This window comes from Saimiri boliviensis, chromosome 8 (assembly GCF_048565385.1).
Source record: "Saimiri boliviensis isolate mSaiBol1 chromosome 8, mSaiBol1.pri, whole genome shotgun sequence".
Classification (NCBI taxonomy): domain Eukaryota; kingdom Metazoa; phylum Chordata; class Mammalia; order Primates; family Cebidae; genus Saimiri; species Saimiri boliviensis.
The window spans coordinates 103,152,527-103,159,430 of NC_133456.1; positions in this window are offsets into that span (position 1 = coordinate 103,152,527).

Below are 6,904 nucleotides of genomic sequence, written 5' to 3' on the forward strand. Positions count from 1 at the left end.
TGGCCTTTGGATTTATGCTGGCTGACAAGTCACTGGCAAGAGCTGCATCTTTCTGCTCCCACTTTGGAGATGTCTCGTGAAACGGTTAAAACCATAGAGAATTATGCATTTTGGTCTTAAGCCCCCAAGAATATGGCCAGACAGAAATGTGGGTGTACCCCATGTGCAGCTAGCATATAGCTGAACAAAAATGTAGGCTGCACCCCATTTGCAGCTAGTGTATTGACTGCTGCCAGCTCTCAAGGAATTGTCTAATCTTCCTTTCTTTTGGCTGTCTTTGGGAGTGGCTCTGGATCATGAAAGAGCTACCATTATTGCAACAGCAGTTGCAATAAATGGTTGTTATTGCAGGAGGCACGAACTCCTCAATAATCTCAGGTATTTGGGTTTCTGTCCTCTTCTCTTCTTTTTCTTGAATGCCTCAGTAAGTGAGGCCTACGGGGACTGACTGGGTCAGACAAAACTGGTAAGTATTGGCTAAGTTGGTGAAGGGGATCTCAGAGCCAAAGCTACAACCTGACTGGTAGGCATAGTTTGAGTACTTAAAAGCTGTGGCTGGGTGCAGTGGCTCATGCCTGTAATCTCAGCACTGTGTAAGGCCAAAGCAGTCAAGAGTTCAAGACCAGCCTGGCCAACATGGTGAAACCCCATCTCTACTAAAAATACAAAAATTAGTCTAGCATAGTAGTGCATGGCTATAAGCCCAGCTACTCGGGAAGCTGAAGCAGAGAATCACTTGAACCCAGGAGGCGGAGGCTGCAGTGAGTCAAGATCATGCCACTACACTCCAGCCTGGACAACTGAGCAACACTCCATCTCAAAAAATAAATAAATAAAGCTATTACAGTGCTCACCACTAAAAAATGGGACTCCCATGAAAAAATAAGCTGGTAACAGAATGGGCTAGCTGACATTACGTTGCTCACCAGCCTCCAGAATATTACTCAACACAAGCCGACAGTACCTTCCTCGGGCTTTAACATGGACTCTAAGAGAGCTAAGATTTAATCTAAAAAATCCATCCTTAATTTCTAAAGACCTGAATACTCCATAGGCCTACCTTTTACATGTGTAAATATTAAGTCACTGAAGCTACTTACCAAAATGGTAAAACCTGACTATAGATAATTGAGAATTATGATGGGTAGAATATTCCAGATGAACCGTACTGTACTTTAAGAAATGCATTTAAAAATGAGAGGCTCTCATATGGGACCTACCAAGGGATGTCTATTGATGTGTAGACTCTTCCAAAAATGAATTTTAAAATTTTTATATTTTTTTAAGTATAAAAATTGCAAAGGCAAATGGAAAGCTTAAGTGACTGACTGATGAGAAAAACTGAATCTGCTAACCTTTTCATGTAGTTATTCTCCCATCCCTAAGGCAAAAAGAAAGTGAGATAAAGTATTTATAAAGGTCAGGGTGGATCTGCTGCTTGTTTAGACATACCCATCCTGAGTTCATGTGTAGAAAATGCTTTTTTTTTTTTTTTTTTTGGCCCCATCTGTTAATGGACTCCACCGTAAACTCAGCAAATTTAGTAGAGAAGCAAGCATTGGCTAGGCACGGCGGCTCATGGCTGTAATCCCAGCATTTTGAGAGGCCAAGGTGGGTGGATCACCTGAGATCAGGAGTTTGGAACCAGCCTGGCTAACATGGTGAAAACCCATCTGCACTAAAACTACAAAAATTAGCTGGGCATGTTGGCATGCACCTGTAATACCAGGTACTCGGGAGACTGAGGCAGGAGAACTGCTTGAACCTGAGAGATCGAGGTTGCAGTAAGCTGAAATTGTGCCATTACTACACTCCAGCCTGGGTGACACAGTAAGACTCCATCCAAAAAAAAAAAAGAAAGAAAAAAGAAAAGAAAATGAAACTAACTCAAATGCTTCTTAAGTTCACATGACTTCAGTAAAATTTGGTAAATAAGAATACTGTTGTTTTAATTAAAATGGGGTAAAGAAAGGTTGAAGTTGGTTAATGAGTACACACACAAAAAAAATAGAAACAATAAATAAGGCCTACTATTTGATAGCACCAGAAGTTGACTATAGCCAATAATAACAATTGTATATTTCAAAATAACTTCGAGTGTAATTGGATTGTTTGTAACTCAAAGGATAAATGCTTTATGAGGGATACATACCTTATTCTCCATCACGTGCTTATTTCACATTGCATGCCTGTATCAAATCATCTTACATACCCCTCAAATATATATACCTACTATGTACCCACAAAAATAAAAATAGAACGCAAAAAAAAAATAAAAACAAGCATGTCTTCAGTATTGTCAGCATTAAATACAATGCAGAAACAATCTTTATTTGTATTAGATCATTAAGATCATAAATTATGTGTAAAAGGACCCACATCTTTAATGTCAGGGCTTTTCTTTCACGATACTTGCCCAATATGCATGTGCTATGAAACAGTTCATGGGAAAATAGCTTGAGATGATGGCTGAGTGTGTCAAATGTCTCAATTTTTATGAATAATCTAAGTGTAATTGTTAAGGACAAACGAAATAAATGTGAGATAAAACTTTATAAATGAATTTCCTCACAGTTATCAAAACCTTTTTCAGCAACTTGAAATCTTAATGTCATGTGATATTAAGTAATAGATAATCATGAAATGTCTGAGTCATTTCTAAGTTAAAATATTAACATTACTTGCTGAACATATGTGTTTTCTGGGGTTTTTTGTTTGTTTTTGAGAAACAGTCTCACTCTGTTGCCCAGGCTGGAATGCAGTGGTGTGATCTCAGCTCAATGCAACCTCCACCTCCCAGATTCCAGTAATTCTCCTGCCTCAGCCTCCTGAGTAGCTAGGATTACAGGCTCGTACCACCACACCCAGCTAACTGTTGTATTTTTAGTAGAGACAGGGTTTGACCATGTTGTCAGGCTGGTATCGCGTATGTTTAAACTGCATATACTTTGGTATCTTACTTTTATATGGTACAAAGAAGCTAACTATATTTGAGTCTGTTGGTAAGCATGAAAAAAATTGTTCTATGAGGAAGCACATGTTTTGGGAAGTTATAAAATGTATATTCATAAAATGTTAATATATGACAGTTCAAAATTGCTTACTTCCTAGGTTTTCATTAGAAATCAAGCATATTCACATGGACACAGGGAGGGGAACATCACACACCGGGGCCTGTCTAGGGGTGGGGGATCTAGGGAAGGGAAAAAAACTCAAAAAGAACTAAAAAAAAAAAAAAAAGAAAGAAAGAAAGAAATTAGGGTTATTAAGAGTCAAAAATTCTCATCAACGTATAGTAATCAAAACTAGAAATAAAATAAACACTTCACATGTGAGGAAAGTAAGACAGGTTTGTAGTAAGTGAAGCTACGTGGTGTGGAAGATGTGATCTGGCTAAGAGAAAAAGTAAGTACTTTTTGTTTGGAAGTAGAATAACTGTTTTGTCCAAAAGGAGAAAGAGTAAATACATAGGACAAAGAACTGATGGAATATAAGAAAGTTGTAGGTGTGTGAAAGAAAGAAATTTTGTGAAAGAAATTTTATGTCTAATCAAGTTGCCAAAAATTACAGAATTATTTGTAAGTAACTCATGCGATGAAGCGATCTTCCTGCCTCAGCCTCCAGAATAGCTGGGATTACAGGTGTGAGCCACCACATCCAGCTCTTATTTTTCAGAATTCCTTGAACACTTTGTCTGCCTGATTCCAGATATGACTAATAAAATTTCAGACTTGAGGGGAACAATCAGAGAAGAAATCCATGACGTTCACTCAGATATATTTCAGGCATGACTGGAACCATTACAGGGTGCTGTCACAGATTAAGCAAATCCTGACTCTGACACACACTAAAATTCATCCACTGGTGGCCTTAAATACAAAATAATTAACTCAGCTTCCTAAAATGAAGAAATGATTCCCAGTCTAAACACAAAGAAAATGACTGTTTGTAGGATGTCATGTCTTGAGATATTTTAAATATAGGTTTTTATTTATTTCTTTTTTCGGGGAGACAGGGTCTCACTCTGTCACCCAGGCTGGAGTGCAGTGGTGCAACTGTGGCTCACTGCAGCTTCAAACTCCCGGGCTCAAGCCATCCTCCTGCCTCAGCCTCTCAAGGAGTCAGGACTACAGGAGCCTGCTACCACATTTGGCTCTTTTTTTAATTTTTTGTGAGATGGGGTCTTGCTCCGTTGTCCAGGCTAGTGTTGAACTCCTGGGCTCAAGTGATCCTCCTGCCTCAGCCTCCAAAAGTACTGAGTCTACAGCCATGAACCACCATGCCTGGCTGGTTTTTATCTTTATGTCCAGTTAATCCCGAGTCACTCTTAATAGTCCTATTTTTAAATTTGCCAATTTAAATTTAGTCACATTTAGTAGAGATCTGAGTTAGTAGGTAGGTTTCTATCCCACCTTGTCCTACCTGTGTGTGGAGATAAAGCACTTGCCACAGAGAACTGCCCAGAAGGAGAGGTGCAGTGGTTCATACAGTTTAAGGAGAACTTTAGAATAATCTTGGATTTGACAAAGTTCTCCTAAAACTCACAAAAATCTGAGATTAAATCAAACTTTGTGAGTTTTAGAACTTTGTCAAATCCAAGATTATTCTTTCTAATACCATTGTTAATGTGGCTAGATTATGGGCAACTTTATTTTTATTTACTTATTTTGGGATGGAGTCTTGCTCTGTCACCCAGGTGGAGTGCAGTGGTATGATCTCAGCTCACCAGTAACCTCTGCCTCCTGGGTTCAAGTGATTCTCCTATCGCAGCCTCCCGAGAAGCTGGGATTACAGGCATGCGCCACCACACCTGGCTCATTTTTTTTGTATTTTTAGTAGAGACAGGGTTTCACCATGTTGGTCAGGCTGGTCTGGAACTCCTGATCTCAGGTGATCCACCCACCTCAGCCTCCCAAAGTGCTGGGATTACAGGTGTGAGCCACCATGCCCGGCTGCGTATCAATTTCTTCTGAATGACACATGTACACCCTTGCACATGAGCACACACATACAATATATTCTCTGATTCCTCTCTGTCTTTTTTTCTGTGTCTCCCAGAGGAAAGAAGCAGAGTTAATAAGCAATAGGTTTGGTGTCTGCTCAAACTTAGCAATTGGAAAGTAAGTACTGGGGATTATTCTCACATTGGCCATATATGATCTAGGGACAAACAGCGACAACAGCAAAAGTTCTCAGAGAAATAAATACAGTAAAGTAGGAAGCTTACGTCCTTGGAAGTCAGAGTGTTCGGCTTTGTGAAGATATGCCTAAACATTCAACATTTTGGAATGCTCTCTGGGTTATGCAAGGAGTAAGTAGCTAAAGTGAAGCGGAGAATGACATGGTGATGAAGGCACTTAAGAATAAGAAGGTGACAAAATCTTGACGCCTGAAGATCAGCAAAAGGCAAGTGGTGATGGAGTTGCAGCACACAGTAAAGCCTCGCTGAGGATTCACTGATCCAGGAAGTCAAGGCGGGCAGTGCTATTTTAGACAGTGCCACGAGGGCAGCCTGGCCTATCTGCACTGATAGGGCACCCTCAAGGCTGGCTGGAATGGAGAGAGTTTGAGTGGCAGGTGGCTTGTCAATGTAAGTCCTTTCTCATCAGATAAGATAGCCCAACAGGTCTCCGCAGAGAGAACCTGGGTTCGCATTGGTCTATCAGAGCCCCTTTGCAGTGAGAAGGGCCATCTGAGAATGTGAGCTGAAGAAATTAAAAAAGAAAAGAGTGGTATATAAAGGATTTTCAGCTTCTGCTGACTCAGATTAATGGAACTGGCTCTCTTTTTTCTATTAAGTAGGTCACGTTTAATATAAATTCATTGATTTTATATATATATATATATATATATATATATTTAAGATGCCCAAGAAACTCAAAAAGAAAAATTCTCTAAACATTCAAATTGACCCTCAGGTTCCATAGCTCTCAGAAGAAGACAAGTGTGCTTTTCACATCTGTTACTGCATCAGGTGTGCTGTTTTCCTGTCTCATCTTTCCAGGATAGGTAAAAGATAACAACAAGCTATACTGATGAAATCCGAATTGCCCAGTGTCTAGGCATCTCCCTGGAAGAAGAGGCACGGACTTTTCTTCAAGCTTACATGGCAATATTTATTTAAAGACTCCTTAAAGTTTTGTTTTTTTTTTTTTTTTTTTTTTTGAGACAGAGTCTCGCTCTGTCACCCAAGCTGGAGTGCAGTGGTGCCATCTCAGCTCACTGCAACCTCCACCTCCCAGGTTCAAGTGATTCTCCTGCCTCAACCTCCAGAGTAGCTGGGACTACAGGCATCTGCCACCATGCCCTGCTAATTTTTCTATTTTTAGTAGAGACGGGGATTCATCATATTGGCCAGGCTGGTCTCAAACTCCTGACCTTAGGATCTGCCCGCCTTGGCCTCCCAAAGTGCTGGGATTACAGTCGTGAGCCACTGTGCCCAACCTCCCTCAAGATTTTTAAAGCTAGCGTATCATCTGCAAATACCAAACACATTAACTAAATTTAAGGAACCACAAAGCATCTCGTTACTTCTGATGTCAGGCTAGAACAATTCATTCTACCTAATAAATCAACATTTTTTAGCCCAAAGCCCTAAGATAATAAACACCCCATGTTTTATAAAGAATTCCTAATAAACGCTTGAGTTGTCACAAAACAATATTTCACAAAAATGGTTGTTCAATCATTCTAAATTGCAACCAGAATTGAAGTTACAAGGCCCCTGAAACCATTTATTACCAAGACAATGTGTACCCACCATTAAATGCAGATTCACAAACCCTTTGCGCTTACAGTGAATTTTGAATCTGCTGACTTTTCTTGGACAAGAGTAAGAATAAAAACGTTTCTCTGCTTACAGTGGCGAAAAAAAGAGAGAAATAACACATTTTCAAAAGCACTT